Source organism: Hyperolius riggenbachi, chromosome 6 (genome assembly GCF_040937935.1).
Source record: "Hyperolius riggenbachi isolate aHypRig1 chromosome 6, aHypRig1.pri, whole genome shotgun sequence".
Taxonomy (NCBI): domain Eukaryota; kingdom Metazoa; phylum Chordata; class Amphibia; order Anura; family Hyperoliidae; genus Hyperolius; species Hyperolius riggenbachi.
The window spans coordinates 138485594-138509306 of record NC_090651.1 but is presented as its reverse complement, the minus strand read 5'-3'; the positions used below and the strand labels follow the sequence as shown (position 1 = coordinate 138509306).

The 23713-nt window shown below is 46.8% G+C and overlaps 1 protein-coding gene across 2 annotated transcripts in view; it reads right to left on the bottom strand.

The window, feature by feature from the left end:
* Positions 1-23713, bottom strand: part of CDC14A (cell division cycle 14A) — a 208153-nt gene that overhangs the window by 52100 nt on the left and 132340 nt on the right. The window lies entirely within an intron of this gene.

The window sequence follows — 23713 nt, the reverse complement described above, 5'->3', positions numbered from 1 at the left end:
GTCTGGTCCTTAAAGAAATACTATTGAAATATGCATAGTTTTGTGTCAACATTGCAATGGGTGTAAAAGTAATTTAAATGAAGGACTCTGTATATATTTTTGTCCTGTAGTGCATTTTATATACTTGGTACCTTTAAGTCAGTGTCCCCTGAGAACACTGACGGCGTCGGGACAGTGGAATAGTCCATCTTTGTGGGGGAGGCCTTTGATTTAATCATGGGGCGTCATGGTCCTGGCCTCCCTAGTCCCTACCACCCCCTCCCTTCACCCGACCACACAGAGATGTATGAGGGAACTTCTCTCCTATTATGCCGCCCTCTCCCCTCCCCAACGTGAGTTTTAACTCACATGGCCGCTGCAGTAATTGCTGTGGTGCCCGTCAACAGGATGTAAGAGAAGGGAGAGCGTCTCTCTCTTCTCTCGCTTCAGAGCTGCACATCTGTCACTGTGTTTTATTGCACACACTGTATCTGCTGAATCGTTGGAGAGTTTTGCTTGCTAGGCACAAACAACTACAAGCAAAGGAGTCCGCACTGTCTACACTAAAATACTGTATATTAAAATTACTTTGCAGACCGGAATGTTAATGCTCTCCTTTGCCTAGTTGTTTGCAGTTGCATAGCAACAGCAAACCTCCAGTGACGGGGCGGACACAGTGTGGTCTGAGAAATACATGACAGGAGCGAGAGAAGGGGAGAGAAGCTCCCGGCTCCTGTTACATCCTATTGACGGGCATAGTACTAGCAGATATACAGGACAGGACTGGGAGAAGGACTGGGAAAGGGTGAGACGCTCTCAGCTCCTCTTATCTACATAGCATCAGCAATTACAGGCATTATCAATCACTGAGGCTGCAGGAGTGAGTTACAGCTCGTGGGGGCAGGAGAGGCTTCAGTACATTTTTATTCTCAGCGAGGTCACCTACAAAAGTGGACTATTCCTCTGTCCACTGCTGTCTATGGGCAGCTATTAAACAGGTTCCTAGGGAAAAAAAACACTACATGACAAAAATATATACAGAGTCTTTCATTTATATTACTTTTACACCCATTGCAATGTTGCCACAAAACTATGCATATTTCAATAGTATTCCTTTAAAGGACAACTATCAAGGTTAACTAAAATTCTAAATGCCACTAACAAATAGCAATACAAAGGCGTTAAAAAAAATCTTTTAATGTTTTATGTGAAGAAAATATGACATTTACAGAGAATAGTTTTCACTGTGGGCATTAGTATGGAGGACTGCTTCCAGAACATTCAGCATACAGAAACAATCTTCACTGGCTGTAATATTGTGAGCAAAATGTGTTCAGAATGATAGAAAACAGAAATATAGTTTCAAATGTGTGTAAATAACATCAGCTGCAGCTCTGTGTGTTCCTGTCTCTCTCTCTCTGCCTCGCAGTCTTAAGTAAACAGATTACAATCAGGAATAGCTCATTCTGAATGGGGGGGGGGGGGTTGGAGCAGCCAAGAACAGGAATAAAGTAAGCCTCCTCTTCAGATCCTTCTCTGTATCTAAAAATCCCTCAGCTGTTCTTATATGACCTGTGAAAAAAAGCAGTGTGTGGTGTGTGTGTGTGCATGCGTGCGTGCGTGTGTGCAGAAACAAACAGTACATCATTCCTCTGTGAATAGTGACTAAGAAGAGGAACCCATCTACATGGTATAGCTCTAGCCTGATGCGGACATGAAACTGTTACAAACAGCTGGTAAACAAGGTATTTTTTTTCCAGCAGGCTGTGATGAGAGACTTCTTAAAAGCTTTCTATCGTTGCTGGCTAAAAGCTCTATAGGTATGTGGGGTTTACAGAAGGACAGTTTCTTTGATAGTTCTTTAACCACCTCACTACTGAGGGTTTTTTTCCCATATGGACTAGAGGAATTATCACCTTTCAGCGCTCCTCCCATTCACTCACCGCTTCTTGCCAGGACCCTCTGAAAGTTTGTGGTCGTGCTCCAGTATGGGAATGAGCATCTGCACTGCACTCGATGGCTCAATAGCACAGTTTCGTACGGGCTCAGCAGGAAAAGCTCCATGCTCCTCCGCAGGCCTTGCTCTGTCAGGTACACTTTAAGGGCCTGTTCTCACTGGTGCGATTAGGGGGCGATTCCCGCTAATCGTTGAAGCACTAGCACAATCTCACTAATATTATAAATGTGAAAGTTTGGATGTTACTCAATCAAGCAACAATGGTTTAACGGACTTGAATGAAATTTGGCACACACATAGTACATTACCTGGAATAACATAAAGGATACTTTTTATCCCCATAACCAAAATATGGGCAGAGACAAATACAAATTTCACTGGGAAAATGTAAACTGCAGCCATTCTTACACTGTTAACCACCCTGGCGTTCTGATTAAATCGCCAGGGTGGCTGCGGGAGGGTTTTTTTTAAATAAAAAAAAAACTATTTCATGCAGCCAACTGAAAGTTGGCTGCATGAAAGCCCACTAGAGGGCGCTCCGGAGGCGATCTTCCGATCGCCTCCGGCGCCCAGAATAAACAAGGAAGGCCGCAATGAGCGGCCTTCCTTGTTTTGCTTACATCGTCGCCATAGCGACGAGCGGAGTGACGTCATCGACGTCAGCCGACGTCCTGACGTCAGCCGCCTCCGATCCAGCCCTTAGCGCTGGCCGGAACTTTTTGTTCCGGCTACGCTGGGCTCAGGCGGCTGGGGGGACCCTCTTTCGCCGCTGCTCGCGGCGGATCGCCGCAGAGCGGCGGCGATCAGGCAGCACACGCGGCTGGCAAAGTGCCGGCTGCGTGTGCTGCTTTTTATTTCATCAAAATCGGCCCAGCAGGGCCTGAGCGGCAGCCTCTGGCGGTGTTGGACGAGCTGAGCTCGTCCAGACCGCTCAGCAGGTTAATGGTAGGGTTCTCAAACTGTGCACAGCTGGTCACTGGGTGACTGGGATTAATATTCAGAAAAGTGGATGGACCCTACAAAAGCAAATTAAAATTCACCTATTGATTTTCAAGGGGAATATTTAATTGCTGCCCTTCTTGCACTGTTATTGGCTCAAGCCTCAAACCTGGTACAGTTGGTCATTGGGTAACTGGGGTTCAAATTCAGAAAAGGGTGGAGCCACAGCCAATCAGATTTGTTTCATTTCAATGCAAATTATTGATGCCAAAGGTCAATGGCCTCAATTCACTAAGATCATGCTAGAGATAATAAGGCAAGAGAAAATTTACCTCCACGCGTGAGAGAGTTATCTTACCTCTTCATTCCTTAAAGAGAATCTGTATTGTTAAAATCGCTCAAAAGTAAACATACTAGTGCGTTAGGGGACATCTCCTATTACCCTCTGTCACAATTTCGCCGCTCCTCGCCGCATTAAAAGTGGTTAAAAACAGTTTTTAAAAGTTTGTTTGTAAACAAACAAAATGGCCACCAAAACAGGAAGTAGGTTGATGTACAGTATGTCCACACATAGAAAATACATCCATACACAAGCAGGCTGTATACAGCCTTCCTTTTGAATCTCAAGAGATCATTTGTGTTTCTTTCCCCCATGCACTGAAGTTTCAGGCTGCTCTTTTCTTCCTGCAAACAGCTTTGCCCTTGTTTGTAATTCCTCAGTATGTGAAAGCCCAGCCAGCTCAGAGGACGATTTATCCAGCTTGTAAAAGATAAGAGAGAGAAGAGAGAAGCTGCTCTAATCCTAAATAACACACAGGCAGTGTGCATAAAGGGGAGTTCATAGCAGAACCACAACACTGAAGAACTTGGCAGCCTTCCAGACACAGGCCGACAAGTCTGACAGGGGAAAGATACATTGATTTATTACAGAGACTGTGTTAGTAGAAAGTGCTGCAGTTAGCCAGAACACATTAGAATAGCTTTTGGAACTTGTAGGATGATAAAAAACAGGATGCAATTTTTGTTACGGAGTCTCTTTAAGTTACCTCTCCTGTAGTTAATTTACCTCCTCTGTAGTTAATTTACCTCCTCTGTAGTTATTTTTACACGCAGTTAATTAACAGCCTGTCTTTAACTCTGGAGTTATTTTAAGGATTGGAGAGTTAATTTAAAGACAGAAGAGTTAACTTTAGGCTTGCCTGAGGTAAAATGTTTTCTGAATACTACATGCCTTATCACCATGGTAACAACTGTAGAAGAGTTATTAAAGACAGGAGATAAGTTTAGTGAATTGAGGCCATTGAGTAACTGGTAATTGTTTTTTTTAGGGTTAGAAAAAGTGGGTGGAGCCAATACCAGACAAATACATACCCGAGCAACGCCAGGCCATCAGCTAGTACTAACTAATAACAGTGATCTCACTGCTGCGATTGCTGCCGATCACGGGCAATTAGCGGCAATCGCAAAACATGGTGCATGCAGCATTTACCATAATTCTAGAGTGATCATGATCGCTATCGCTAATCGCGAGTGTGTACAGTGATTTTACCACGCTAATCACCCACACAAAACGCTAGCTCAGACACACTTTAAGCACTTTTCTGAGCGTGTTTTGGCCATCAGAGCATTCTGAGAGCTTTTTTAAAAATGCTCCCATTGACTTACATTAAAATTGCTGTAAAACTGCCAGATTTGTGGAGCGTTTTTTAAAAAGCTGTCAGAAAGCTCTGAACATTCAGAAAAGTGCTTGTAGTGCGTCTGAGCTCTAAGCCTGCATGGATGGGTGCAGAGCTTCAGAAAGCACAGCTAGGCAAATGAGTTTTCAAATTGAAAACTTCAGTTCCAAAGGTAATGCTTATTTTTTATGCTAATTAACATGACTGCTCTCAGAATGTGCCTTGTTCAGTTTTGGGTATAGCGGAGCTTAAAATTGCATAGTACAATAAATCGCAGCCTAGCAGCGAAAGGATTACACATGAGTATATAGTTACATGGTGCAATGAACTGCTATTGAAAAAAACACACATTGACTCCCCTGTGGTTATAATTACATGATGTAAAGCCAAGAAAAGTGTTAAGTGTGCATTAATTACCAGCGTATAAATAGAAATATTTACACGGAAACTCTCTGGAGTCAACTAATAGAAGTGTTTACACAGGTGTACTGTAATGGACACAGCATCGCCATCTGGTGGACAATGACGTAGTAACATCACAAAGAACACAAGTGTATATGACGCTACTATGTAATAACAGTCATGTAATTAAACAGGAAACTGCATAGCAATATTACAGCACAAATATCTACAATTGAAGAGGAATTCTATTTTTGGAACAAGAGTTTCTGTATGTTCTATACTGCTTTGCCTTAAAAAAAGTCCAGGCACAAATGTTTTTCAAATCCTGTGTAGACATACATTAACCCTTTCAGCACCGGCCGCCTAACCCACCCTTAAGGACCAGGCACTTTTCTATGGGAGAGAGGGGTGCGCGTTTGAGGGGGGGTCAGGCAGCCGGATCCTGTTGCTGGGCTTTCTGGGCTGTGTCCCCCTTTGTGGCCAGGTGTCCCCCCCTTTCAGCAGCAGCTTTGACTCACCTTCCAGGCTCCAGTGATGAGCCGCTGCAGACACCACCGCTCTCTCCGACATCCCCGCTCGTACTGACGCTAAGTCCTGGGTCGCGGCTTGATGATGTCATCAAGCCGCGGCCTGGGTTTTACGTCACAACGAGCAGAGATGCCGGCAAGAGCGGTGGTGAGCGCCGATCGTCAGGGGAACAGCAGGGATTTGAGTGGATCTTCTTCTTTCCGCCTACCGCCACAGCTGTCAAAGTGATCACTACGATCCGCCCGGCGATCATAGTGATCAGCAGCCATACGCGATGGCTGCTGATCACTGAGGGGAGATGCCAGCTGTCATATGACAGCTTAATCTCCCCTCTCCGGTGCGAACGATCGTGTCGGGACGGTTCATTAGCGAAGACGTTGAATCAACGTCCAGTCAGGAATGCAGCACCACCTGCTGGACGTAGATTCAACCTACGTCGGTCCCCAAAAGGTTATAGAGTTTGATGTTATTTGTGTGCAAACTCCTTGTTTTGCTAATTTCCAATAAACTCTTCACAATGAGAAAAATCTAATTTCTCAGCATCAACATGGATTTACTAACAACAGGTCTTGCTTGACTAACATGCTCCGCTTTTAGGAGGTGGTTAATGCAGGTGTGGATACTGCGGATGCTCTAGATGTCAAATACAGCAGTCCCCCAGTATCGGGCACCAGCTTCGATCGCCTGATGCTGGATACATGTGCTTGCGGGTTGCTTTAGCAACTGGCCTAAAAAGCACAAACCTTCCCCTGAAATACTCACAGAGCCTCCAGTAACATCTTGCAGCCTTCCTCTTGCTCCTAGCGGCTTTCTGGCTTCGCTGGTGTGTCACCTGGCCCGCATTGGGCCACCTGACCTGCCAAGAGCCATGCACAGATGCCGGAAGCCACTAGGATCAAGAGGCTCCAAGTTGTCACTGAAGGCTTGGTAAGTATTTAAAAGGTTGCAAACACCCTAAAACAAAGTCCTTGTTATCTCTCAGGCATGCTGTTAAGTTGAGACTTCCAGTTGCCTGAGTTCCGGATAACTGGGACTTTGCAAAGACCTTCGATACTCTTCCCCACAACAGTCTGGTACAAAAGCTGAGGATGCTAGGACTAGGGAAGAATCTGTGTGCATCAATAAGCAACTGGCTAATGGACAGAAAGCAAAAAGTTGAGGTCAATAGATCATGTTCAAAATAGGTGACTGTTAGCAAAGTGGTCCCACAGGGGTCGGATATGGGCCCAGTACTCTTCAGTTAATTTATTGATAACCTAGCAGATGAAGTGGAAAGTAATGTTCCTATTTTTGCAGATGATACAAAATTGTGAAGAATTATTAACTTTCAGGAAGAATCTAGATAGGATGGCTATATGGGCAAATAAATGGCAGATGAAATTCAATGTTGTAAAATGTAAAAAGTCATACATTTTGTTTGTACCATTGGTCTATTTCAAAAGCACTACAATTCCCATACAGGACTCAACCCTCCATGGATGTAGTATCCAAACTTGTCTTTTATTTCATAACTGCGGACATAGACAGCATAAAAAGATAGCACAAGGTTTCAGGCGTTGGCCCTTTCTCAAGTGCTTAAACTTCTGACACAACCATACAACATATATAGACATAAACTACACACCACACCCAAAGCATTGGGGGGCATGCATATGCTTTAGAAATAATTAACCCTATCCAGAGCAAAGAGTGGCAATACCTGTTAAAGGAAACATCTGAGACTGAAGTCTTCATTCAGGCCATTAGGTGACTGGGTCCTCAATCGCTCCATCGAAAAGGTTTCCCGTCTAAGGAGGGTGTTCCTATGGGACTTGCCCTCCTGGAAGTTGACAACCTCCAATATCTGCCACCTAAGCTGACTAGCATTGTGTGTATGCTCCAGGAAATGGCGTGCTGAAGGGGATACTTTATTGCTATCTGGATCACCCTCTCTGACTTTCTTAAGTACCTGAATGTTACTTTTATGCTCATTGAGCCTGGTTTTGATTTCCCTTGTCTGATTTTGAATCCACACACTTTTTGGGTGTGGGGGCCTGTCACAGGAGCCCCACTGGCCGTGAACACGCAAAACCTTCCGATCCGATTCTAGCACACAGATTGAGAGCTATGGACGCAATCTGCGTAGAATTGGCGGAGTTTGAGCGTCACGACGCAGTAGGGAGCCTGTGAGGTTACGAAAATACACTTTTACTCCAACCCAGGGGTAGATCTGCCACCATCTCTGTTTTCTATCAGCCCAGAGAAAACTGCTAACTGGCTATAGACCTGTGAAACAAAAAAAACGGTTAAAACTGTGCAATTCCTATCTATCTATCAAAACAGTAGCGTCCCTTCGGAAGTTTAGGTCTCGTCTGTGTATACTGAATAGCAGGTTTACTGAGAGGTAAAGACCTTTTAAGAAGCCTTTATTTGTTACAATATAAATAATTAATATATACAGACAATCGTGAACAATTAAACGATGAGAGACAGTGATAACACAGTACATAAAAGAAAAAGGGATAAAAAGAACGAATACTTATGATTCTGTGGAAAGTCCGTTCGGGAAAAGACAAAGTTCCTTTGTTGCAGTCCGTTCGCAATATGGCCGAACCACACGGCCGTTGCTCCGCCTACAAGATGGCCACTGCTATTTCCCCAAGCAGTGGCAGTCTTTTCGGTATGATGGAAAGTGGGGGAAATCTCTGGGAGTCCTCATGCAATCAGTTTTGAGCACTGACATTTCTGGGCGGAGTCTCAAGCTCAGCCCAGGGGCGTGTCAGGCAGTGAGTTCTCTGGGGAGGAACTTCCAACCATCCACAAAATATGTCCAATTTCATATCCCGCCGGGGGTTTGTCGCACATGCAAACCGATTTCATATTCAGATTGGGCTGAAAATACACGTTCATAGGACATCAAACTTGCAATATTTGGGGCGCACGGGGACCCCATTATTCATATCTCAGCCCCTGCTCGGGTTACCTGGCTATGTCTAGTATCACCATCTTCTACAGAATTAGGGAAACAAAATTATGTAATTTTCATATTCCTCCCATGGATGGTATTTGCAAAATGTGACAAAGTTATCAACACCATGCATTCCATACTCAGTCTAGTCGGTGCCGTCAAGACTGGGAGGAATGTAGGTGTCAATAGACCTCATGCTGTGCTAGCTTCCCCTGTTGAATAGACTCTGTTGGTATTTCAGCTCTGCCCAATTAGCACATTAGTGTCACCAGAGCTTTTCCGGGAGCCTTAAAAGGATTTCTTGCTAAACCAGGTTGCTTTAGCAATATGCTAACGCAGGCCCATTCAGCCCTCATGGCAAAAGGGGGGGAAGGCAGGAAGGAAAAACTTCTATTTAAAAATAAAGAATGTCAGTTTTCCGATCACGGTTGCGATCGGACAATCGGCCGCGAATCCTCGGACGACTGGGCGTCGCCCGGCGTCACACCTCCCCCTTCCCGAGCTCTGCTCAGGGAGGTGTCAACAGGACGCCTTCCGTAGCAGCTATTGGCGCTGTTGGGTCGGGTTCCCCCTGACACCGCGACAGCCCATCAGCGTTCTGGTGTCGGCTGCCTGCTTTGTGTTGGATCGTAAAGTCGTACTGCTGCAATGACAGGCTCCACCGTAGGAGCTTGCCGTTGGTTCCAGCAGTACGGTTTAGCCAACTCAGGGGATTGTGATCAGTGACGATCGTGAAGGAGCGGCCGTACAGATACGACTGCAGTTTCTGTAGGGCCCACACGATCGCCAGGCACTCCTTTTCAGTTGTGGAGTAGGCTACCTCTCGGGGCAGGAGCTTCCGGCTCAGGTAGAGGATAGGGTGTTCATCCCCCTTTCCATCCACCTGGCTGAGGACTGCGCCGAGACCGTAGTCAGAGGCATCGGTTTGCACCACAAACCGACGACTGAAGTCTGGGGCCTGAAGCACAGGGGCGCTTGCGAGGGCCTGCTTCAAGGCCTGGAAGGCATTCTCGCAAGCGGGGGTCCAGCTAACAACCTTGGGGTGCTTCTTGCTAGTGGACTCGGTCAGGGGCTTCGCCAGTGTACTATAGGCGGGAACAAATTTCCTATAGTAGCCGGCGGTCCCCAGGAACGCCTGGACCTGCTTTTTCGTGATAGGTCGAGGCCATGCCAGGATGGCGTCCACCTTTCCCGTACTAAGTAGAAAAATTCAAAACAGCTGCTCTAGGGTTTCCCATTACGTTTAAATGCCTTTATTAGTAACAATCTCCAAAAATGCAAAAGGATCCCTGAACACTTTTAAAAACACTTAAAAACAACCTGTGGAGCGCTCCTCACTCATGACCCAGCAACCTGTCACCCACACACAACCACACTGGTACCGGTACCACACAATCCGGTTTCTCTTCAGAGTGGTGGAGAGGGATTTAATCACAAGTTGTGGTCAGTTTGATGGTAGTCCGACATAAATGCTGTAAGTCCCAAGCCATGCACAGTCAGAAACAGCCAGAGCAAGCTATGTAAACACAGTTGGCAGCGCTGCAAGTTAAGCATCTCACCAGTCCCTGGGCGCCCAGTGCTATTTCTTCAGCTCTTGGTCACGGCTGAGTTTCCAGACTGCTGTTCCCCTCGCAGCGCTCGGACCACACTGCAACAGACAGCGGGGAGCGGCGATTCAGCGTCCGCTCGGTCCTCCAGCACTTGTCAGTATAGAGTAAGGTGCTCACTGCACAGGACGAGACGTGACCCCGCCCATCGACGCGTTGCGCCCGCCCACTGCGAGCTTCGTCAGGATGCCACCAGTCCACCTTTCCCGTGTCAGGTTTCAGGGTGTTACCCCCCACCCGGTGACCTAAGTACTGCACCTCGGTCATGCCAATCTGACACTTACTCGGTTTAACCGTCAGATTGGCCATGGCCAGCCTCTCTAGTACCTGGGACAGGTGTTTGAGGTGTTCTTCCCAGGTGGGGCTGAACACCGCAATGTCATCCAGATACGCTACAGCGAACCCTTGCATTCCCTCTAGCAGGTCGTTCACGGCCCGCTGAAACGTGGCAGGGGCGTTCTTCATCCCAAAGGGCATCATCGTGAACTCGAAGAGGCCGAAAGGGGTGATGAAGGCCGACTTTTGCCTCGCGTCAGGTGCAAGTGGTATCTGCCAATACCCCCGGCTCAGATCCATGATTGATAGGTACCTGGCTGATGCCAGTGTATCTAGCAGCTCATCAATGCGAGGCATGGGGTAGGCGTCTGTAGTGGTGATGGCGTTCAGTTTCCTGTAGTCTACGCAGAACCGAGTTGTCTGGTCCTTCTTGGGGACCAGGACAACAGGGGCTGCCCAGGCACTACTGGACTTTTGAACCACCCCTAACTCCAGCATCTCCCTCACCTCCTTCTGCATGTCCGCCTGTACCTCGGGAGAGACACGGTAAGCGGACTGCCTGATGGGGGGATGGGTACCTGTATCTACCCCATGCACCGCCATACTGGTCCGCCCCGGGATACCGGAGAAGGTGTGCTGGTACTGGCCCAGCACCTTCTGTAACTGCTCTTGCTGGGCTGAGGCGAGCTGTGGATTGACGTTTAGGTCGCCGTCCACATCTCGTACGTCAGCCAGCAGGTCTAACAGGGGGTCTGCCTCTCCCTGCTCTAACCGGCTGCACACTGGCAGCGCATACTGGGTCCTGTCATGGTGGGCCTTCAGCATGTTTACATGAAAGCTCTTCTGCTTCCTGCCCCCCATGCTCACTAGATACGTCAGAGGGTTTAACCGCTGCACTACAGTAAAAGGCCCCTCCCAGGCTGCTTGCAGCTTGTTCTGCCTCACGGGAAGAAGGGCATATACCTTGTCACCCACATCAAATGACCGCTCTCCAGCCAGCTGGCCCGTGGCATATGCAGTTAGTGGCTGAAGGCTACCATCCCTGTGGTCAGAGGAGGGGGAGGAGGCCGGAACCTCTTCCACCTGCTCTGAGCCCAGGTTCTGAGCAGCGCGGCTGCGTGTTACTGCCAGTACAGGTACACCTTCAGACTGGCACATACTGGCATTACTCACATCCTGGCTGCATGCATGAATTACAGTGACAGGTACAACAACATTTTCATCACAAACAATCGGTATATCAAACACAGGTACCTGTGACACAGGTACTATTGGACTCGGTACCCCTGGACTGGGCACATTCAACCCACCTCCCCCCTGTTCTTGCCCCTTGGTGCAAAGTACCTTAGGGTGGGCGGAGAGTCCGTCTCCCTCCTGGCAGTCTGAGGGGCTTGGGGCAGGTTCATAATAGGACACAAGCTTGCCCAGGTCGGTCCCCAACAAAACTGGGACCGGCAGTTGGTCCAGGACCCCAACAACCTTCTCTTGAACCCCCACCCCCCAATCGATGGACACCCGAGCCTGGGGAATGCGAGAAAGAGTGCCCCCCACTCCAGTGAGGGTAAGGTATTTGTCAGGGAGGATATTTTCCGTCGGGACCAGGTGCGCACGCACCAGGGTGACATCCGCTCCAGTGTCGCGGAAACCGGTAACAAGCTGGTCGTTCACTGTAACCAGCTGGTGGTTGCTCGTAGCGGAGTGGATCCCTCTCCCACCTGCGAACATGACGTTGTTGGGTGCTCCCGGCTGGGGTGCGCTGGCTGGCGGCAGTTGCCGTGGGCGAGGTGTAGGTGGTGCAGGAGCTGGCGCTGTCTGCCTCCGCTCCGGGCAGTTAAACTTCATGTGTCCGGGCTTGCGGCAAAAGTGACAGGTGATGCCCTCTGTTACTGCAGGCCTGGACGCAGCAGCTGCGCTGGATGGCCTCTGGGGCGCACGGCTCACAGAGGTAGGAGAGTCTGCAAAATTGTGGGACTGACCTCCTCTCCAGCTAGATGGGGCAGTCCTGCGGGTCTCCGGCACCCTGGTCGTTGCAAAGGTCTCAGCGAGGTCTGCAGCGACCGTCGCTGACGCCGGTCGGCGCTCCAGCACAAACTGGCGTACGTCAGCCGGGCAAATGTTCAGAAACTGCTCCAGGACGATTAAGTCCTCCAGGACACCGTAAGACCCTTTAGTGAGGCCTAGCGTCCACTGGCGGAGTGTGGTGAGCAGACTGCTGACCACATCTTGATAAGAATCAGTAGATTTTTTCTGCCAGGACCTGAACCAATTCCGGTAGGCTTCTGGCGTCAGCTGGTACTTAGTGATTATAGCCTCCTTTATAGCGGTATAATCATTGTCCTTTTCCACAGGCAACTCTGAGAAAGCATCAAGCGCTTTGTAGCGCAGCAAGGGTGTCAGATGTCTGGCCCACTGGTCTTGGGACAGACGATACTGACGGCAGGCCTTTTCAAAAGACCTCAAAAACAAGTCAATGTCAGTGTCTTTTTCGATAATAGCAAATTTAAATTTTGCACTTACTGGAGCGGCAGTTCCTTCAGCAGGGAGGCTGGGCGTTGAACTCCGGCTGGCTTGCTGCACTTTCGCCATGTTCAGCTCATGCTGTCGTCTCTCCCGCGCCTCTGCAGATTGGCGTTCCTCTCGCTTTTGCTCCGCCATGTACTGCAGGTACTTGTCCACATCAGTTTCCATCAGCTTTTGCAATGCCTGCTGCATTACTGGATCAACATAACTGGACAGTCCAGTACTGGCCGGTTCCAGGCGAGTACTTTCAGGGGTTCTGGGGTCGGGGATCACACTGACAGCCTCCTGCGTATCTGTTGCCGCATTGCCCGCGGGTTGCTCAACCTCGGTACGCACAGGATCTTCAGTCTCTGGTTCCCCTCGACTTGCGTTAGATGAGCCGGTGTCCTCCACAGTGGACACCTCCAGCGTCCGCAGATTCTGGCTATCCCATCGGTACAAGTCCGTTATCAGGTCCTGCTGTTTCTTGCCGCGGATGTCCATGCCTCTCGCCTCGCACAGACTCTGCAGGTCGGATAGGACCATGACCTTGTAATTCCCGGACATTTCCATGCCAAATAAAAGAAAACTTAGGGGAGGGGTACTGGTTACACAGTCTCTCTGTATATATGAAAAATATATTGCACTCAGTCACTACCAACGAATTAGTTCGTCTCTCGATAGGGCTAATTCGATAGCCCTACCTGAGATACTATCAGCACACACAGATCCCAAACGCTGCCGACCACTGTCACAGGAGCCCCACTGGCCGTGAACACGCAAAACCTTCCGATCCGATTCTAGCACACAGATTGAGAGCTATGGACGCAATCTGCGTAGAATTGGCGGAGTTTGAGCGTCACGACGCAGTAGGGAGCCTGTGAGGTTACGAAAATACACTTTTACTCCAACCCAGGGGTAGATCTGCCACCATCTCTGTTTTCTATCAGCCCAGAGAAAACTGCTAACTGGCTATAGACCTGTGAAACAAAAAAAACGGTTAAAACTGTGCCATTCCTATCTATCTATCAAAACAGTAGCGTCCCTTCGGAAGTTTAGGTCTCGTCTGTGTATACTGAATAGCAGGTTTACTGAGAGGTAAAGACCTTTTAAGAAGCCTTTATTTGTTACAATATAAATAATTAATATATACAGACAATCGTGAACAATTAAACGATGAGAGACAGTGATAACACAGTACATAAAAGAAAAAGGGATAAAAAGAACGAATACTTATGATTCTGTGGAAAGTCCGTTCGGGAAAAGACAAAGTTCCTTTGTTGCAGTCCGTTCGCAATATGGCCGAACCACACGGCCGTTGCTCCGCCTACAAGATGGCCACTGCTATTTCCCCAAGCAGTGGCAGTCTTTTCGGTATGATGGAAAGTGGGGGAAATCTCTGGGAGTCCTCATGCAATCAGTTTTGAGCACTGACATTTCTGGGCGGAGTCTCAAGCTCAGCCCAGGGGCGTGTCAGGCAGTGAGTTCTCTGGGGAGGAACTTCCAACCATCCACAAAATATGTCCAATTTCATATCCCGCCGGGGGTTTGTCGCACATGCAAACCGATTTCATATTCCGATTGGGCTGAAAATACACGTTCATAGGACATCAAACTTGCAATATTTGGGGCGCACGGGGACCCCATTATTCATATCTCAGCCCCTGCTCGGGTTACCTGGCTATGTCTAGTATCACCATCTTCTACAGAATTAGGGAAACAAAATTATGTAATTTTCATATTCCTCCCATGGATGGTATTTGCAAAATGTGACAAAGTTATCAACACCATGCATTCCATACTCAGTCTAGTCGGTGCCGTCAAGACTGGGAGGAATGTAGGTGTCAATAGACCTCATGCTGTGCTAGCTTCCCCTGTTGAATAGACTCTGTTGGTATTTCAGCTCTGCCCAATTAGCACATTAGTGTCACCAGAGCTTTTCCGGGAGCCTTAAAAGGATTTCTTGCTAAACCAGGTTGCTTTAGCAATATGCTAACGCAGGCCCATTCAGCCCTCATGGCAAAAGGGGGGGAAGGCAGGAAGGAAAAACTTCTATTTAAAAATAAAGAATGTCAGTTTTCCGATCACGGTTGCGATCGGACAATCGGCCGCGAATCCTCGGACGACTGGGCGTCGCCCGGCGTCACAGGGCCCCCGTTGGCATCCTGGGATACTGTAGAATCATTGATGATCTATTTTTTGGTTGGACAGGCACAGAAAGTGAGATGTGAGGGTTTTTTGATGCACTCAATCAGAAACACAACACCCTTAAGTTCAAAATGGAATATGGTGACAGCAGCATACATTCCTTGATGTAGAAATCAGGAAAAGTGAACACGGTTTTGAAACCGATTTGTATAGAAAGGACACCGATAAAAATGGCTTTCTTTTAGCCAGTAGCTGTCACCCTAGACCATTAGTGAACGGACTACCTAAAAGCCAATACGTTAGAGCCAGGAGGATTACCTCCACTGATGAGTTGTATCGGAAGCAGCCACAGCTCCTTTCTGAAGATTTTGTGAAAAGAGGATACAGCAAAAAAAGATGTGAGGATTTAGCATCTGAGGTGTCACAGATGGATAGGGAGACACTGAAAGAATATAGGACGTCAGGGCAAGATCAAACTGATGAGGTGTATTTTATCACGACTTATTGTAGAGAATCAGCACTACTAAGAGACATGATGTTGAAGTTCTGGCAGGTGATTGAGAAGGATCCCCAAGTTGCTTCAATTTGCAGAGCGCCACCCAGATTTGTCTACAGGAAAGGTAAATCCCTCAGGGAACATCTTGTGAGAGCGGATATTGGTAAATCTGTGAGGATGACCCAACGATTTTTGGGGCCCACCAGGGTGGGGACATTCCAGTGTTTACACTGCCAACACTGTAATAACATCATTAAGGGTGCAGAGGTACGTCACCCACGTACAGGGGTTCCCATCACCCTAAAAGATTTTGCCACATGTGACACAAAGGGAGTGGTGTATTACATCTAGTGCCCGTGCGGCCTAGGGTACGTGGGTCAATCCACAAGGGAAATCAAAACCAGGCTCAATGAGCATAAAAGTAACATTCAGGTACTTAAGAAAGCCAGAGAGGGTGATCCAGATAGCAATAAAGTATCCCCTTTAGCACGCCATTTCCTGGAGCATAGACACAATGCTAGTCAGCTTAGGTGACAGATATTGGAGGTTGTCAACTTCCAAGATGGCAAGTCCCATAGGAACACCCTCCTTAGACGGGAAACTTTTTGGATGGCGCAATTGGGGACCCAGTCACCTAATGGCCTGAATGAAGATTTCAGTCTCAGATGCTTCCTTTAACACTCTTTGTCCTGGATAGGGTTAATTATTTCTAAAGCATATGTCCCCGCCCCCCAATGCTTTGGGTGTGGTGTGTAGTTTATGTCTATATATGTTGTATGCTTGTGACAGAAGTTTAAGCACTTGAGAAAGGGCCAACGCCCGAAACGTCATGCTATCTTTTTATGCTGTCTATGTCCGCAATTATGAAATAAAAGACAAGTTTGGATACTACATCTATGGAGGGTTGAGTCCTGTATGGGAATTGTGGTGCTTTTGGGACGTTTTATATCGAGAGGTGTGATGGTCCCCTCATCCCATTAGGACTCCCCGAAGAATTTATACAATATAATTCTGAGGCTGGTGGACCATTGCTCTTTCCATTGGTCTATTCACCATATAATGGGGACATCAAACTTGGACAGGGACTTAGAAGTATTCGTTGACAACATGTTAAATAATCGTATTCGATGCCAAGCCGCTGCAGCTGAAGTGTATGTTACAAGAAAACACATTTTACATGCTGGTGATTTGAACAAATAAACTTGATGAATGAAGATCCACATCACTGACTGCAACAGTCTCGGCTACTTTCTATAACAGGCAGCAACAATAGGTTTTTATCAGGAAGCTCTGAAATATCACAAGATAAATAGAACAATTCCCAAAAGTGACTGCTCTGGTAGGTCACAAAAACAGTATGAATGGAGAATAACAGTCCAAAGATAACAATGTAAGCAGACCTTTATAAAAGGTTAGAAACATTGAGGTTGGGAGGATGACTTGTGCCTTCATCAAGTAGTTAAAAGTGATGTGTTCTGTTTTTTTGTCCACCTATTCCGGTACTATACACACAAGCATGTGATGCTTCTGTAACATTTTTTCCATTTGCAGTATGCTGAACCTTAATGGAAACAGTTTTCTGGGGGATATGCTCGTGGAACATCGAAGTTATTTCAGTTTTCTAGTCCAGTTGAATCTATTTTTCTGATTGTCTATGTAACATTGCATCTCAGTTATCTCATGTAAACAGAAAAGCTAGATGCTGTGAACATAACTTACTGTAGTTTCAGCACACAGCCTGCAATTACCACCAGGGCCACGCCTGGGCGGGTGCTGCGGGTGCATTGCATTGCATCTCCGACAGGCGCCGCCCGACCGCCGCTCACCCCCTCTGGCCGCCGCTCCCTCCCTCCCTCTAGCCGCGTCAGACCTCGATCAGGCGGCGACCAATAGTGCGGGCGCTAGGACCTAGCACACCGCGCTGATATGCGGAAGTGACATCACTTCCGCATATAGAGCGGGTGCATCCGCTCTTACTGGTCGGGTCGCCCGCAGATTGAGGTCTGACGTGACGCTGCTGGCTGCGAGGTAGGTGGGAGCGGCGGCTAGAGGGGGGGTCCCTGTCACTCACTACCTAAACGGGGCTCCCTGTCACTCACTAGCTAAACGGGGCTCCCTGTCACTCACTGCCTAAACGGGGCTCCCTGTCACTCACTGCCTAAACGGAGCTCCCTGTCACTCACTGCCTAAACGGGGCTCCCTGTCACTCACTGGCTAAACGGGGCTCCCTGTCACTCACTAGCTAAATGGGGCTCCCTGTCACTCACTAGCTAAACGGGGCTCCCTGTCACTCACTAGCTAAACGGGGCTTCCTGTCACTCACTAGCTAAACGGGGCTCCCTGTCACTCACTAGCTAAACGGGGCTCCCTGTCACTCACTGTCTAAATGGGGCTCCCTGTCACTCACTGTCTAAACGGGGCTCCCTGTCACTCACTGCCTAAACGGGGCTCCCTGTCACTCACTGCCTAAACAGGGCTCCCTGTCACTCACTGCCTAAACGGGGCTCCCTGTCAGTCACTAGCTAAACGGGGCTCCCTGTCAGTCACTAGCTAAATAGGGCTCCCTGTCACTCACTAGCTAAACGGGGGTCCCTGTCACTCACTAGCTAAATGGAGGTCCCTGTCACTCACTAGCTAAACGGGGGTCCCTGTCACTCACTGCCTAAACGGGGGTCCCTGTCACTCACTGCCTAAACGGGGCTCCCTGTCACTCACTGCCTAAACGGGGCTCCCTGTCAGTCACTAGCTAAACGGGGCTCCCTGTCAGTCACTAGCTAAATAGGGCTCCCTGTCACTCACTAGCTAAACGGGGGTCCCTGTCACTCACTAGCTAAACGGAGGTCCCTGTCACTCACTAGCTAAACGGGGGTCCCTGTCACTCACTAGCTAAACGGGGCTCCCTGTCACTCACTGTCTAAATGGGGCTCCCTGTCACTCACTGTCTAAACGGGGCTCCCTGTCACTCACTGTCTAAACGGGGCTCCCTGTCACTCACTGCCTAAACGGGGCTCCCTGTCACTCACTGCCTAAACAGGGCTCCCTGTCACTCACTGCCTAAACGGGGCTCCCTGTCAGTCACTAGCTAAACGGGGCTCCCTGTCAGTCACTAGCTAAATAGGGCTCCCTGTCACTCACTAGCTAAACGGGGGTCCCTGTCACTCACTAGCTAAACGGAGGTCCCTGTCACTCACTAGCTAAACGGGGGTCCCTGTCACTCACTACCTAAACGGGGGTCCCTGTCACTCACTACCTAAATGGGGGTCCCTGTCTCTCACTACATAAACTGGGGTCCATGTCTCTCACTACCTAAACGGGGGTCCCTGTCACTCACTATCTAACGGGGTCCCTGTCACTTTACCTAAAAGAGGGTCCCTGTCTCTCACTGCCTAAACGGGAGTCCCTGTCTCTCACTACCTAAACGCGGGTCCCTGTCAGTATACTGCTTGGCTTGCCCAAAGTACAGATGCATCGCCCACAGTCAAATGAATGAGCTTTTTTTTATGGAAAGGATAACACAGTAGTATGTGGCTGTGTGTGAGTGTAACAGGCTGACAGAGACAGTGCTTGACATTGCCGCATACTACTGTTATCCTTTCCATGAGAGGCAGCTCATTCATTTGACTGTCTGTGGCTCATTTGACTGACTGTGAGGATATCTGCTGACAATCTGGTTGCATTGTGTGGGGGACATCCACTGGAACATCAGTTCATACGAGTAGGGATGGATCAGCACCACCTCACAATGTTGGTATATGCTTTTTGTTTATTTTTTTTTGTTATAAAAAAAAGTTTTCTTTGTTTTGAACATGGTAATGTCTGTCTACTCAGTTTATTTATCTTTAGATTGGAAAATGGATTGAGTCATTGCTATGCATGGAAGAGGGGGTAGGAATGGGGTATCACATGCATGCGTAAAGAGGTGGAAAGTGTGGGTGTGATTAGGCAGGACATGGGTGTGGTTATGTGGTTGGGCATGGTAAATATTTAACCACTCCCATAGGCGCCAGAGAAAATCTTGCACCCAGGTGCCAGGCACCCTAGGCTACCCCTGATTACCACCACATGCCAAGTGCATCAATGCACACACATCACAGGACAAGTTAGCAAAATTACTGCACAGTGCATACGAACCTGCACTGTGGAGTGCAAAGAGGTAGTGCAGCAATGAAAACTGGAGCAAAACTGAAGGAAAAGAGGAGCAGATGGTCAAAGACTCTGGTTAGTTGCTCCAAGCAATTGTGCCATTTTGCACCAATTTCACCCCAATTTTAATTGCACTGGTTTTACTGAATCTGCACCAGTGTGTTAATTTGTTCCATTCCCATAACAGCTTACATTTTGTGATAAACTAAGGCTATAGGTATGTTGAATTATGTCAAACCTAGCTCACTAATCAGAAGAATGTATATCTATAGGCTGAGGTGAGATGTCAGTGAAGGCGAAAAAAAAAATTGTGACAGGATTTCTTCATGAAGCATCTTAACAGTATGCCCACCCTGACTACCCCAGCTAAAGAGTCACCAATTTTATATCAGAAATGAGTTTATTTCAGCAAGTGGGACAAAACACTGGGCAAAAGAACAAGTTATATTCACTAAAATGCAAATATAAAAGTAATCATTTTGATTAAATACAACTGAAACTTAAGACAGCATGTTATGTAGCAATGGCCCATGTGCAATTAACTTTTTCTCCTCAGATTTCTCCTAGGTGACATTTTCACACCTCGTGAATAAAATGCTTTTTAAACCACCAGCAAGCAAGAAAATACTTAAAAAAAATTTATAGTTCTTTTTCCAGTACTTTTTGGTACTTTTCAATTGCTAAGTTCTGAAAAGCTAATTCGAGGAGAAAATTAAAAATTATCTCCTTCCATAAGAGAAAACGTAAATTGACTCTTACCACCATATAGTGTTTTCCAACATGATGCTTTTGGTTCTTGGTTGCTACCATAGTTCCCTGATTTCTGGGTATAAGTAGTGTGGGCACATCCCCCTTTTGCATCTTGCTATGGCCTGCCCACTGTGCAAAGATTGGAACATGGTATTGTATACAGTGAACATGGAAAGGAAGGCCAACTATGACCCAACTCCAGGCTAACTGCATACTGATACTGGGTACTGCTAGGCCTCAGTGGAACCACAAAACTGGCACTGTAAACCAATCAGGTAGGCTGCTTAACAATGAAGCAGTTCATTTGTGCGCATATTCCTATTGCAAGACTGAATAGACTAAACAGCATTTACCAACTTTCCAAATTCAGTTCTTAAAAGGAACCTGAGCTTCCTTTTAAACAATACCTGTTGCCTGGCAGTCCTGCTCATCTTTCTGGTCAGTAGTGGTGCCTGAATCACACATCTGAAACAAGCATGCATCAGCTAATCCAGTCAGACATCTGTTTGCAATGCTTATTCAGCGTCTATGGCTAAAAGTATTATAGTCAGTGGATCAACAGGACAGACAGGCAATGGGCATTGCTTAAAATAAATAAATATCTCAGCCTCCACATGTCTCTCATAGCAGGTCCCCTTTAAACTGAAAATAAAAATAGGAGACTAAAAAGAACAGAGAAGAAAGTCTGTTGTTTCTATTTCTTGCACAGAAGAAGAACAGGATATTGAGAGCACAATTGTATTCATACCAAGACAAAAGGTAAATTTTAAATAATATAACAGGTTTACCTGGTCACTTTGGCATGTGTCCTATTGATTTATGTGAAGAGTGAGTTTTAATGAGAGGTCTACCATAGTTCTCCTCCCTCACTTAAAGTGGACCGAAATTAAAAAATGCAAGATTTCATAAATAAAATCTATTTTCTAACTTATAATAATAAATAGCAGCCTTTTTTCAGCTACATGATGACAAATCTAAAATATTTTACGTTTATTGGAGGAACCCCTCCCTTCCTTTCATATTGCCGGGACAGAATCCGGCAGACTGGTGGAGGAGATAAAAAACAAAACACAGGCTGCTACTGATGATGTCACAGTGGAGGTGATCTCAGCTTGTGTGAGGTTTCACATAGACGACACCCCTGTGAGGGAGGGTAGCTGATGACAAACACAACCATGATCTAAAACCTCCTACTAAGCTCAGAAGTAATGGCTGCCACCTGTATAACCCTAGTTATGAAAAGAGAAGGGTGAAAAGCATGCACTGAAATGCTCATAGGCTTGAAGGAGTCTTTATTTATCTTTGTATGTGTCAGAATGGTGCAACTAAATATTTTGAATTGAAAAAATGTTTGGTTTGGGTCTGCTTTAACAAAAGAAGCATCATCATGAGCTCTCTATTATCCTCCCTAGCGGTATGATTACTTCTGGATTTTAGGGTCTAAAAGCAGTGCAATTTTACTCAAAAGCTTTTAGATAGTAAAAGCAGGGGGGAAAAAAATCATACTACTGGATAGATCTGCAGCAGCCCTTCCACTTACTCACCTCCCCTGGATCCAGCACTGCAATTCTCCCTCCATTATAGTGAGGTTGCACTCACCGCAGGGATCGAGAGCCTCCAGGGACCGAAAGAAGAATCACTGCCAGCATCTGGATCACTTAGGAGAGTTCCAAACACCCTCTGAGCAAAAACTCCTGGTGGCCACCCACACTCAGGCTCGGGATTACCGCTCTGCGGATTTCCGGCCAGAGCCTGACTCAGGATTACTGCTAAGGAGGTTACATAGTTACATAGTTATTTTGGTTGAAAAAAGACATACGTCCATCGAGTTCAACCAGTATAAAGTACAACACCAGCCTGCTCCCTCACATATCCCTGTTGATCCAGAGGAAGGCGAAAACACCCTTACAGGGCATGGTCCAATTAGCCCCTAAAGGGAAAAATTCCTTCCCGACTCCAGATGGCAATCAGATAAAATCCCTGGATCAACATCATTAGGCATTACCTAGTAATTGTAGCCATGGATGTCTTTCAACGCAAGGAAAGCATCTAAGCCCCCTTTAAATGCAGGTATAGAGTTTGCCATAACGACTTCCTGTGGCAATGCATTCCACATCTTAATCACTCTTACTGTAAAGAACCCTTTCCTAAATAAATGGCTAAAACATTTTTCCTCCATGCGCAGATCATGTCCTCTAGTCCTTTGAGAAGGCCTAGGGACAAAAAGCTCATCCGCCAAGGTATTATATTGCCCTCTGATGTATTTATACATGTTAATTAGATCCCCTCTAAGGCGTCTTTTCTCTAGACTAAATAAACCCAGTTTATCTAACCTCTCTCGATAAGTGAGACCTTCCATCCCACGCATCAATTTTGTTGCTCGTCTCTGCACCTGCTCTAAAACTGCAATATCTTTTTTGTAATGTGGTGCCCAGAACTGAATTCCATATTCCAGATGTGGCCTTACTAGAGAGTTAAACAGGGGCAATATTATGCTAGCATCTCGAGTTTTTATTTCCCTTTTAATGCATCCCAAAATTTTGTTAGCTTTAGCTGCAGCTGCTTGGCATTGAGTACGATTATTTAACTTGTTGTCAATGAGTACTCCTAAGTCCTTCTCCAAGTTTGATGTCCCCAACTGTATCCCATTTATTTTGTATGGTGCTAGACCATTAGTACGTCCAAAATGCATGACCTTACATTTGTCAACATTGAATTTCATCTGCCATGTATGTGCCCATATAGCCATCCTATCCAGATCCTGTTGCAATATGACACTATCTTCCTGAGAGTTAATGATTCTGCACAATTTTGTATCATCTGCAAAGATAGCAACATTGCTCACTACTGCATCTACTAGGTCATTAATAAATAAATTGAAGAGCACTGGACCCAGAACAGACCCCTGTGGGACCCCACTGCTAACAGTCTCCCATTTTGAGTATGATCCATTGACCACAACTCTTTGTTTTCTGTCCATTAGCCAGTTCCCTATCCATGAACACAGACTCTTCCCCAGTCCTTGCATCCTCAACTTTTGCACCAGACTTTTGTGGGGAACAGTGTCGAAGGCCTTTGCAAAGTCCAAGTATATCACATCTACAGCATTCCCAATATCCATATTAGCATTCACTACCTCATAAAAGCTGAGCATGTTAGTCAAACAGGACCTGTCTTTAGTAAACCCATGTTGATGCTGAGAAATAAGATTATTTTCTACTATGAAGTCATGTATAGTATCTCTTAGTAACCCCTCAAATAGTTTGCATACAACTGATGTTAAACTTACAGGTCTATAATTTCCTGGATCAGATTTTTTGCCCTTCTTAAATAATGGGAAAACGTGGGCTGTACGCCAATCCACTG